Source organism: Ctenopharyngodon idella, chromosome 10 (assembly GCF_019924925.1).
Source record: "Ctenopharyngodon idella isolate HZGC_01 chromosome 10, HZGC01, whole genome shotgun sequence".
In the NCBI taxonomy this organism is placed as follows: Eukaryota; Metazoa; Chordata; class Actinopteri; order Cypriniformes; family Xenocyprididae; genus Ctenopharyngodon; species Ctenopharyngodon idella.
In genome coordinates this window covers 45271982-45285449 of record NC_067229.1, presented here as the reverse complement: position 1 = coordinate 45285449, position 13468 = coordinate 45271982, and the positions used below count along the sequence as shown (strand labels likewise).

At 36.0% G+C, this 13468-nt stretch overlaps 1 protein-coding gene across 4 annotated transcripts in view; it reads left to right on the top strand.

Moving 5' to 3' along the window:
* mef2ca (myocyte enhancer factor 2ca) overlaps positions 1 to 13468 on the top strand; it is a 49005-nt gene that overhangs the window by 3441 nt on the left and 32096 nt on the right. For 2 of the 4 annotated variants that reach the window (XM_051910052.1, XM_051910053.1), the window contains exon 1: positions 2978 to 3313. The gene's annotated coding sequence lies outside the window, so the exon portion shown is untranslated. Of the gene's footprint in view, positions 1 to 2517; positions 2636 to 2976; positions 3314 to 13468 lie in introns of those variants that run through there. The other 2 variants (XM_051910051.1, XM_051910049.1) reach the window with 2 other exon arrangements.

Genomic DNA, 13468 nt, shown 5'->3' with positions numbered 1-13468 from the left:
GAGCTATAACAATAGAAAGCATGTTTTCTGTATTCAGGCTTATATGTTGTGGATTACAGGTGTCTAGCTGTGAGCTCAGCGACAATGCAAACAACTAAATGGCTCTCTGTGAAGGGTTTAGGCACGAATAGCCTAAGAATCTTACTAATAAGTCTTGTGTAATTGTGTTAAATAATTTTGCAGCACAGTTGCTGTAACGTGTGGTTGTAGTAGTTAGCAAATATACAACACAACCACATAATTTGAATACGACACAGAACAAAGAACTGAGGAAACGAAGGTTGACAATGATATACTAAAAACTGAAAAGTTTTTCTTTCAATTTACTGCGTACAGATGACAACGTTGTTAAAATTATCCCCATTCACACAGATCCACGAAAATGATTAAAAATGCTGTATTATGCAGCCAGGCCAGTAGGTGGCGATGTCACTTTGTAAAGAAACGCTACGCGCCTATAGTCTGAACACATAATGCGCATACACATAATGTAATCGTTTTCACATATTCACGTTTTTGTAGTTTACACGTAGACAATAACGGAATCGTTTTCAAAAACTTGTTCATTGAAACCCGTTTTCAAAAGTTGTGTAAATGAACGGCCAAAAAAAAACGCATAATATGTTTTCCATTTTTAGTTGAAAACGGTGTTGTGTAAATGGCCCCAAATACACACCAAAACTAAACAGAACCAAAGCATACACCTGACAGTTACATTATGTTACAACAAAATGAGGGGCCTTTTACACAACACCATTTTCAACTAAAAACGAAAAACTTTTTGTGTGTTTTGGTCGTTCATTTACATGACAACAGCGTTTTGGGGGCCTGAAAACACAAACTTTTGAAAATGGGTTTCAAAGTGCAAGTTTTTGAAAAAAATATACCGTTATTGTCTCTGTGTAAACTACAAAAAAATGAAATTTGTGAAAACGGTGACGTCGTGCTTGTGTATTAGGTGTTCAGTCACGTTGTGTCTATAGCGACATCGCCATCTACTGGCCTGGAAGCATAATACAACGTTTTTAGTCATTTTCGCGGATCAGTGTGAACAGGGATCATCTGTATGTGAAAAACACAAAGGAAAAACCTTTCTGTTTTTATTACATCGTTGTCATGTAAACGTACCCTAAGTTGAGCAAAAACACTGGTACTTTACAGGAAACTTATTTTTAAGGAATAGTTCTAGTAAAAATGAGTCATTCAGTCATTCTTTAATCAGGTCATTCAAAACCTCTGAGTTTTTCCTTTATTCTGTTATTGAAATATTTTAATCAATTATTACAGAAAGACACACTCAAAAATATTCACTTTGTCCAAAAAGGTTTAAAGTAAAGATAATCATGACCTGTTATTTGCTTTGAAACAGAAACTTGGTTTCTGAAAGTAAAGCTGTGCTTAAAGACAGACTGTTTATTTTATCTTTTGACCTACTCTCTCTTTTTTTTTTTTGTAAAACAGTTAAAGTTGGCATGAAATGGAAGTTGTGATAGTCTTTTCTTCCCTATTGTGGCGTTTATCCAAGTGAAACGGTTTCTGGTACAAGATAAAATGTATAGCGGGACTTTATTTTGTCCATGGGGATTTGATTGGATGATTGTGGTTTGCTATTGGTGGATCTCATGTGAGTGACAGGTTGCCCCACCCTCATGCCAATAAACACGTCATCAGAGATGTCACTGCAAGAGGGAGGGGAAGATATTTTGATTAAAGTCTAACCACATGAAAAAAGATGTGCGCAGATAAACAATTTATAATAAACACTGTCATATTCCATAAAAAGCAAGACCTGTCAATTTTGATTTCATGGTGACTTTAAAGTGTGTGCTGCATCTCTGTTCTATTACTAATTTTCATCTTGATGTAAATTTATCAAGCATATCATGGAAATGCACGGATCTTAGAAAACAAAAACAATTGCAAAATCCTAAAAGCTTCACAGACACTTAAGATTAAGCTCGAAGTATTGCTAAACTTCACATGGAGGTTTTACCCTTACCCGCACTTGGCAGCTCTGGGGGAAATTGTTCAATGAAAAACACGGCCCCTGAGAGCGCCCATGTTCCTTTGTGAGTGTCAGCATTAGTGCCCTGCCAGGAAAAGTGTTGGAAAGGTAAAGGGTTGTCAGTGTTCTGTGTCTATTAAAACATGCATATAGCTTTTCTTGGACAAGAGTGGTTGAACTCTGTTTCCGCTCTCTACCATAATGCTCAGTTATCGAGATAAACTAAACTAAAAAAAATAAAAAAAATCTTTAACAGACTTGGTCTCAGCTGAATGAACAAATACACAAGCCCTCTGATAGAGCTGTTGTGGTTATTGAAGGATATATGGTAAGTGTGTATAGAGGTGTAATACACAAACCCGCCACTAGTGTGCGGTAATGAGTCACGTATGTTTCTGCCGCCAGTTTCTAAACTTCACTGATGCGTTTTAATGTGCATTTCTGATGTTCACTGATTATCCCCCAGACTAATAACTAATTCATATAATTTGAGTAATATTTCATTTTTCTAGGTGCCAAAACAAAGGACCTGAAAGCCTCAAAAACCCATTTGATGGAGACACAAAAGCAGTGAAGATTCAGAGGGAGAAGATAGTGAAGTTGAAACTAAAGGTTATGAGCAAGTGATTGGTAAGAATGATCATTTTTCATTTTCTTTAAACAAATTTAAGTTACTTTTTTACAGTTTACATTTTCATGTTTATTTTATTTTAGAGAAAAGATAAAGTCACAGAGAAATAAGTAAGTTTCCCTTCAAATAACTGGACAAAATGAAAACGTGGAATAATTGAAAACGTTTATCCGCTTGAGATCTCACGTCTGTACACTCGACGCGACGCAACTGACTAGAGCGTTTTGGGGATTAAAATAAAAGCGTTTTAGTAGGACGCGTCGCGTCACGCGCTCGCAGTGTAGACTAGTGTGAGTTACTGTACGCGATAGACCCGCCCCCTTTACAAAGAGAGGGAGAGAATGATTCTCTCTCCTGTGTGACGAACAGACGCTCGTGAGGATCGTGTCAGTAAACTAGAGGAGATCTCAAACACTACTGATCTATCCAGGATAACTCTGGACATCTTCAGTTGTTTTTTTCCTGTTATTTAAAAGACGCTTTCCATCGCTGCGTGTGTCAAAGCCAATGAGAGACGCGGAGTTCTGTGATCATTCTCACATTGACGCGCACATGAAGCGCTTTGACGCGGTTCTGGATTTGGAAGAGCGCGTGAGGAGTTCTGGACCAGTGCGTGTCTGATCATTAACACCAGCGCGCGCACGCTTTCTGGACCTGACACACTCATGCATTACAAAGTAAGTTGAAATGTCATAACTAAACGCTTTTGTTTTTTTAAATTATGTTGGATTAATAAAATAGAATAGTACAATCAGTTATAGTATTTATGAATAGAATATAGTTTAATAAACAGTAAAATAGTATATGCAGATCTAGTGTAATATAGAATAGTCTGTGATAGTATACACTAGTATAGAATAGAATGGTTTTACAGTTAATACTAACGAAGTACGAAGTAATATTAAATGTTAGAATAGTATAGTTAAAAAGTAATAGAAAAGAAAATAATACACTCTTAAAAAAAATAAATAAAGGTTCCAAAAGTTTTTTCCCCCTCTTCTTCCATAGTGATCCCATAGAAATACCATTTTGGGTTGAACAGTTTTCTTAGTGCAGAGAACATAATCATTTAAAGAATATTCTAAAGAACCTTTTGTGTAATGTAAAGGTTCCATAGATGTTAAAGGATCTTCATGGAACCATAAAAAATTCTGTAAAAAGGAATTGTTGGTTTAACTTTAAAAAAAGTAAGTTACCTGGTTGCCTTAAAATTTTGAGTTCATTGAAATTAAAAATTTGAGTTAATACAATGAAGGCGATTGGTTTAATCAACAGAAACTCCAAATATTATGTTATCTGAACCACATTAATTATCTAAGTTGATATTACGAAAGAAAAAATGTTGTGATAACCAATCATGAAAATAATTTTTTACTGTGTGGAATAGTATAACAAGTAATGGGTGCAATTTGAAGCGATTTAAAAATTCCTGATAATTTGGAGTTGTGCATTGGCTGTACTATTTATTTTTTATTTTTTTTAATGTTTTTTAAATATAATTTAAATGTTGTCTGGAGTGGTTTAGGTAACACTAAACAAACAACTTTTCCAAAATGGTGTAATTATGCGAATAGCATCTCTATTTATACCCCGCTGTGGTAATTGGAGAACTGTAAACAAGTTATTTTATATGGCAGCGCTTACTGAACCTAATGGCTTTACAGTTAACCCGGAATATCCAGGATGGGCTTCCCTGGGTGAAACGGCAGCAGTTTAGTTGAGAGAAGTGCTTTCCACTGGTGCTTGTACAATAATAATGGCCAAAGGGCAAAATGTGATCCAGGAAAGCCTAATGCTCCTCCCTGTGCTTAATAACATTCATTGTGCCCTTTTTGTGAAAGTGTTCAAGTATGCATGTTGTTAGTATGCAAGAATGAACAAATGCACATGATTCTTGATGCTTTAGTGCTCTTATAGAGAAGAGCGAGGTGAAATACTTGTACACAAACAGGAAACGTGTGCCATGCACTGAGACTCTGAGATGTGCCTCTCAAAGAATGGCACACACTTCAACTGTTTATTGCCATCAGAAAACTATAAACCTGACATGTGATTGCATTAGTTACCGGTGAATGATGACAACTTAACAGCAATAAATTATGACAACAGCCAATGTGTTTTCATTAACACAAGCTGTGGTAAGAGTCACTTGATGCTGAGAAGGTAATTAATAAATATTGTAAGCAAAACCAACGTTGATGTATTTTTAAAAGGCTAACCATCCAAAAACCTCAGGCCTGTAGATGATTTTAATGATCTCGGTTTGTCATATTAAGAAATAATCAGCAGTTCCATAAAGGGCTTGATGGGATGAAGTTTTAATTGTGGTATTAACAGCTAGTAGCAGCATTTATGGAGACGAGTGCACTCAGTATATGAGTTGTGTAGGTTATCCTGCTGGGTGGTCTGGGTACTGGTCAGACCTCCATGGTACTTTCCTTGGTTTTCTTCATTAGCCACTAAGTGAAATGCAGCAAAACCGCAAAAGTATGTCACCAACATCGTTCTCGAAAACAGCTGTGCTGATTATAACTCCTGAATGAAGACATTTGAAAAAATGTTCAGTGTCATTATATGAAAGCCAAGTTTTTTTTTTATGCGGACTCGTAAATATTTTCATGATAAATTTCTAAACTCATTTCTTATACATACAGAAATAAGAAACGTTTCTTGAGCAAATCAGCATATTAGAACTATTTCTGAAGGATCATGTGACACTGAAGACTGGATTAATGATGCTGAAAATTCAGCTTTGCATCACAGGAGTAAATTACATTTTAAATTATATTCAAATAGAAAACAGTTATATTTAATTGCAATAATATTTCATAATATTACTGTTTTTACTGTATTTTTGATCAAATAAAGGAAGCCTTGGTGAGCAGAAAAGACTTAAAATCTTTCCGACCCCAGTCAAACCAAAAATTATTCCGACATTTTTGATATTTTTGATATATTTTTACTAGTGGGTGCAGGACACTATAGTTCATTTATATAAGTGAGGATAGCAAAATAAAGTAAACTGTGACATATTATACCCAAAAATTCTTCATACAGTGGACTACCAGTAAAATTGATAAAAATTTGTAACCAAAAATTATTCAGACACTTTGACCTGACCATGTTTTGCTTAAGTGTTATCTGACATAATTAAGATAAATTTTTTCGGACACAGTTTAACTCTTTTATTACCATTTTTTTTAAACTATAGTGAATAAACTGTATTAATGAATGAAATGTTCAAGGTATCTGAATAAATATATATATATATATATATATATATATTATGGATTCATTGTAAATGAAGAATGTGCACTATGCATAATCAACCTTGTTTTAACCCTAGACAAATGTATAAATGAAACCTAAGCTTTCCTGGTCTGTGGTTTTGCTGATCTTGCTCTCAAAGCAGTTTTTTGGCACAACTTGATTTTGCCATAAAAAAAATCAGGTTTTTTCCCCCGTCATGTAATCTATCTTTGTCACTGGTGTAAAATGCTCAATTCACTGTGTTGCATCCTCCAGTGAGTAGGTTTCGCACAGAGAACTCTTTGTACGGTGGGCCGTATATAGCATTAATCAGCTCGACGCGTGCATTGGGGGATATTTTTAGTGGATCATGTGTTCATAGTTTAGAGTGAGGTTAGTTAAAGTATTTAAAATGTGACTTGTCGGCTCTGAGGTAACAGATACTGCATCCACTGTAACACGCCACTGGAATCCTGTCCAGTTATTCCCATCAACAGAATAGTCAGCAGGTTTCTTGAGCTCCTGGTTCAGTCCGTCCATCTTTTGGACTTGGTTGTTATGACATCTGCACACAGACAGGTTTCAAACAGTGTCTTCAGCAAGAATCCCAAGCCAGGTGTCTTCCAAATGACAAATGGACATTCTTGACCTCCTGAGGTCTTACAGAAGTCCAGCTGATCAAGGACAGTTACTGAAAAATCTTGACAGCGAACGTTTAAGCCATTCTTTGTGCATTTATAAACTGTTTAGTTTCATTTCAGGAGGCCAGTTGGTCTATACAGCATTCAAGTCATGCTAAAATACAATATAGCACTAGCTATGATGTGAAATACTGGTTTACCAGCAACTGCAGCATGTAGGTATTATCCTTAGTTTACATGTCACACTGTAAAAAATCATTTTCATGATTTGTTATCTGAACTTTTTTTCTTTTGTTAAATCAACTTAGATAATAAATGTGGTTCAGATAACATAACATTTTGAGTTTCTGTTGATTAAACCAATCTCCTTCTTTGTATTGACTTGAAATTTTTAGTTTCAATTAACTAAAAATTTTAAGTAACCAGGTAACTTACTTTAAGCTAAACCAACAAAAGACTAGATTGTCTAGCAGAAGAGTGCTAATTAATAAATTGAGTTAATAAAATAATAATTTGTAGTAACTGTTGAAAATTAAGGGATAGTTCACCTAAAAAAAAAATTCTGTCATCATTTACTCACCCTCATGTTGGTAAAATATTGTCTTTCTTTAGTCTGTGGAACACAACATACAATGAAAGTCAATAGGGTCAAATGTTGTTTGTAACCCATTGTGTTCCTCAGAAGAATAAGTCAGACAGGTTATGACCAACATGAGGGTGAGTAAATGCTGACCGAATTCTCATTTTTTGGTGAACTATCCCTTTAAGACACTCAAGGTTATGATATACAGTGATAATCTCATGCCTTCTTGCTTAAATATAGCACAGTGTAGCCAAAACCCTCAAATTTTCTCCATCCTCAAAATTACAGAGGTACAATCCATGTTTGGTTGTCGCAAACTTGCATGTTTGTGGCCTCTTTTAGGCCTGTCAATGTTGCTCCACTCATGTAAGTTTGTTCTTTGATTATGTGTCAGATTTTTTTTTCTGCCAATTCCCACAATGAGGTTTACTTTCAAAATGAGCATCTGCGTCTCTGTTCTGTTCTGCATTTGAAGTGTGCAGAGTGTGATCTGCGTAGAGAGCTGTAAATTAAATAAAATATTGTTCTTTTAGAAGTCGCAAATCCCACAACACCCCAGATTTGTCTCTCGTAATGTAAACAACGTTTGCTTCGGTTGTGATGAGCTATAAAGTTTAGCCACTGCTTTTGTTGTTTGAGGTAAAAAGTTCATAATTTTATTTTTGGTTCTGCTCCATTTACACGTGCAGTATATTTGGAAGAGGAAGTCTGTGAGGGGGAGTTTGAGGTGGCTGTTGTTGGGCTGCCGTCATCCTGGTTTGGTTTACAATACTCCCTAGCTTCCACGTCACTTCCTCCCCGTGAGATCGTTCCCATGCTGCTGTAAACACCCACACCCAGACCTCCAGGCCGCCACTGCAAAATCAAATCCAATTCTTATGTTGCAGACACTGTATGAGATAAACAGATCTAGTGCTGGCCTTCTAGGACCTGATTCATGAAAATCTTCTTAAGAAAGAAGTTAGGACATTCTCTAAGTTAAGTTCTAAGAAGTTCTTGAAAAATTCTTAAGAACTTCAAAAATATTTACTCAAGAACATTTTTTCTTCTTCTTAAAGGATTAATTCACTTCAGAATTAAAGTTTCCTGGTAATTTACTCATCCCCATGTCATCCAAGATGTTTATGTTTGTCTTTCTTCAGTGGACTTCACCGGGGTACAACGGGTTGAAGGTCCAAATGTCAGTTTCAGTGCAGCTTCAAAGGACTCTACATGATCCCAGTCGAGGAATAAGGGTCTTATCTAGTGAAACGATCTGTCATATTCTAAAAACCACAAATGCTCGTCTTGCACTAGCTCTGCGATGCGCCGCGCATTATGTAATCACGTTGGAAAGGTCATGCGTGACGTACGCGGAAGTGCCGCGGTAGGGTGAAAAACTCCATCTCATTTTCTCCTCCAACTTCAAAATCATCCAACATTGTTATTTTACCTTTTTTTCTTTTGTAAAGGGCATTTGACTTAGTCTTTACATGTTTGCTGTGTAGACACTGGATCGGTACTTCCGCCTACGTCACACGTAGGGATGTGCTCGAAGCCAAATACCATATTTCGGAAAGGAAATGACATGTACTACGGAGCCCCTAAAGGGAATACACATGAGATGGGAGGAAAAAATTTCTTTCTATATATATGCTTTCTCTCACAATTATATAGTTGGGTAATTATAATGTAAATAATTTGCCAGCATCAGGAAGCTGCTGTTAATATGCGGAGTATTGAAATCGCTTTTGAATGTGTGCGCGCTTTTACTTTCACTTTCGAGATTCGCACGTGCTGTGTGTATACTAGGGAGTGTCAGTACTTATTACACATTTCACAAGATTAGATATTTGTCAGTGACGCTCAGGAACTGCAAACCATTCACCATTGTCCTATCAGCCATCTCTCCTTACTCTCTTTACGTGGTAAGTGAAATCTGTTGTACTGCAAAGTAACAGGCTCCTGCTAGCAAACGACTAACCATGTCCCTTTCGGGCCTCCGTAGACTGCGTTTTTTTTCTCCCCGTGCCTTTCTGAATACGAATTTAGTATTCAGGCACACCCCTAGTCACAGGTGACCTTTTCAACATGATTACGCTAGTGCAAGACGAGCATTTGTGGTTAAAATGTTTATACATTTTTATTTTTATTTTTGAAAAAGGCAGATCGCTAGATAAGATTATTCCTCATCTGGGATCGTGTAGAGCCCTTTAAAGCTGCACTGAAACTGCAATTTGGACCTTCAACCCGTTGGTAACTGTTGAAGTCCACTATATGGAGAAAAATCCTGGAATGTTTTCTTCAAAAACCTTAATTTCTTTTTTAATTGAAGAAAGAAAGACTTAAACATCTTGGATGACATGGAGGTGAGTAAATTATCAGGAAATTTTAATTTGAAGTGAACTAATACTGTAAGAACAAAATAACGACTCAATGAAAAACATCTAGGCCGTCTTTTTGCGCTGCCTGCAGATTACCAAAATAACTTGAAGCGGAGTGCATTCAAATGATTTAATGCACAGCTAAACGTGACTTATCCTAGTTATACCATGGTCATTTGTCAGCAGTGACAAGCTGTCATTGATGTTTGCAGTCCGCTATTTGACATGAAGGGTAAAAATGACCTGCATATCTTTCTACTAACAATGAAGATGTGAGTTTAATTCCTTCAAAAACAGTGTGTGTGTGTTCACTTCAGTGAAAGCAGCATATTAATATAGAATGGTGATTAAACTGACTTTTTTAACTGACGGTTTTAATGCACACCTTCAGAATCAAGTATTCAGACAGACCATGGTATAAACTGTGTAATGTTGATTTAAACAACCCAATACATTTATTAAACATCTTAACTTTGGGGATTTAAGACAAGTTGGAGTTTATTCTAAATTAAAGAGGTTATTCTTCAAATTTTCATACAAAGTTCTGTCATGAAACTCTAGATGGCACAGGCTGTTAGGTCTTTAACTCAGTCTGCTTGCAATTACGTCATTCTCTATAGGGCACAGCTGATTGGTTCCTGCTGTATCAGTAGCCAATGAACTCAACCTTCAAATACTTGGTCATTTGCTGTAACAGTGCAGCGAGCTTTCAGGAACCCTCCGCCTTCCCCAGCTCCACCTATATAGATCTGCTATGGGTAATTCATGTATGCTATATGTACAGCAGCAGCATGTCTTACTTGCTCACAGCAGCATGTTGTGTATGTACTGGCAGTAGCAAGTCCTGTAATAAACAGCAGCAGCGTAGCAGATCTGTTTTGCTAAGACCAAACTAGTTTTGGCTTTAGATCATTTTTAAGAAATGTGTTTGGGAAAATATTCTTAACTTTATTCTTACGTTAGAAAATAAGAGAGAAAAAAATAGTTTTATTCTTAAGAATATTTTGTGAATCCGACCCCTGATCTTTCTAGTCTTGATCTTTATGTCTAAACCTCCCTGTCAACTGTAGAACATACAACATCTCAATCCATTAGAGAAACCTCTTATTAGAGTCTTGCATGATTACTGTTGCTCATACTTAAGGTTAAGGATTTGAACAAACCACCAAGATCAAATATTAAGCTTCAGGGTGTAATTCAAAGGATCAGAGGTAGAAATGGCCACCTGCTTTCTTCAGGTCACTCACCTGCTGCGTGAGAGCGCGGTCCCGTACACGCTGCCAAGAGCGGAGAGATCAGCCTACACCGTGAGACTTGCTCTGATGTCAGAGCCAACCAACTGGCAAGATCGCTTCTCCACGTCGGGCAGCCTGACAAAAACACTTGAGAATATTGATCACAGGTCCGTGTCTAAACCATGAACCTCTAACAGCAGAGCAAGTGTGCATTTACTCTTGGCAAATCATATACAGTCTGGTTTGGCATAAAATTCACATCATATTATTGTTGTTAGAGTTTGATTTTGCTGCACAACATTTTGGGGATGGAAACATTCTTTAATGTTTTTGAAACCTAAGCTAGCTTTCTAGAATACGTGATTCTGATTGGTCACATACAGATTTATATGTGGACAAATATTTATGAATAACAAACGTTAAACTATATTAGTTTTCTACATATCTGTACCAGTTTTGTGCCTCATATCATTCTGCACTCTTATTATTCTTACAAAGTAAAATTATTTCAACTCAAATTAATTTTATTTATTATTTATCAAATTAAAAATATTATTTATTTATTTAATAACTAGCATAGTCTTGTTCAAATAAAAAAAAGTATGTCATATTATTAAATAAATAATACACCAATGAAAATAAATGTATGGGTCAAATCCGGTAGATGTGCTTGTTATGCTAAAAACTGCACATTTTCATTTTTAACTGTATGTTATGTAAAACAGAGATCAAAAGTTTTATTTTTGATTTTAGCAAAGTTGTAGTTTTAAATGAGCACATATCAAGCACCACAGTCTTTAATGTCATGAATTGAGAACATTTCAATAATGTAACAGAAAAGAGAAGTGATATCTTAGCATGTGGCTATGAATGGCCACAGAGTTTCAGTTGGCAGTGGTTATCGGTTAGCGGTGAAGCACAAACGCGACGCACACACGCTGAGAGAACACAGCTGTGTGACACACATCTCGACAGCAAAAGGAAGCCATGCAAATGCACACCCAACTATGAGCCCAGTGTCAAAATGCCTTGTGCTCTCGCTGTCATAGTTTTGAGAGTTATTTGCCAGAATATTAACCGAATTGTTGCTAATAGCTTGATTGTATCTGCTAGCTTAGCTTTTGTAATTAGGTCGCTGAAAGTCCTCCAAAGAACTGGGACATAATTTGAGATTTTCCATTGATTTTGGCATATAAGGAAGTGTAGCTTACCAGGCTTGGCTAAACTTGTTTTCAGAGAAAATATCTCGAATTAGTTTATTTTACCCCAATAGCAAATATTTTTTTTCTTGTTTTAAGCATAAATGTAATATAATTGTATGAGATTTATGTTTTAAACACTTTATATGTGCTTAATTCACAATATATATTTTCTGTCTTATCACATTTTGCGAAATCTATCATGTTTTAAGGCAAGACATTGCAGGCAAAACCATTTTTTTTTTGCACTGTAAAAAAGAATTGTTGGTTTAACTTAAAGTAAGTTACCCTGGTTGCCTTAAAATTTTGAGTTCATTGAAATTAAAAATTTAAGTTAATACAATGAAGGCGATTGGTTTAATCAACAGAAACTCAAAATATTATGTTATCTGAACTACATTAATTGTTTTCATTCTATATGTGTGTGTGTATATATATATATATATATATATATATATATAACACACACACAGTCAAACCAAAAATTATTCAGACACTAGATATAATTTTTTTTGTATATTTTTACTAGTGGGTGCAGGACACTATAGTTCATTTACGTAAGTGAGGATAGCAAACTGTCAAGTAAACTGTGACATATTATACCCAAAAATTCTTCATACAGTGGATTACTAATAAAATTGATAATTTGGAACCAAAAATTCTTCAGACACTTTGACCTGACCAAGTGTTATCTGACATAATTAAGATTATTTTTTTTCTGACACAGTTTAACTCTGAGATCTTGTCATATTTTATTATCATTTTTTTAACTATAGTGAATAATATATATATATATATATATATATATATATATATATATACAAACTTTTATGTTAGGTACGATTGATCAGTTTGACAGCTCTATATTTAACATTTTATATAGTTAACATTTCATTCCTAAAATATGCTGGCTGTTGACCGTATTCTGATTTATGGAGTGACAACAAAAAATAACCAAAATCTCATCTGTAAAAAATCTCTATGTGAACAAAATGAAACCAGAATTTTGAACCTGGCTCCAATGTTCAGATGTCTGTGGTGGACGTTTATGCAAATTAGTGCATATTTAATTAGATAATTCCTGATTTGCATATTTAAACATAGAATTTCTGAAAACTTGTAATACAAGACCACTGCAATGTGAGCCAAAGCCAGATCTCTCTAATCTCGCGCTAAGCGGACAGTATCATCCTGGACTCACATGGCCCACGGCTGTTCACGTACAGTGCTCCATGAGGAACCGCGGGTTCAGGATATGGGAATGTAGCGGGGCGTCTGGGAGCTGGTCTCGTTCCGTGGTACGACTAACCTCCACAGCTCGTGTGCTCTCATTGAGAAAGACAGACGCTGTCTCCTCTTTGTCCTTGGGAAGTTTTGAGGCGAGCCGTAAGGGTGGGGTGGAGAGTGACTTGTCCCCATTCCGGCACTGATTGATACAGTCTCTTGGCGGCCACTGCTCTGAGCCATAGTGGGCTCCCTTGATAGACACCAAAGAGATGCTGGAGTCCTCTCCATGAGATACAGCTGGGGGGAAAGCTGGCAAAATGTATGTTCTTGAACAT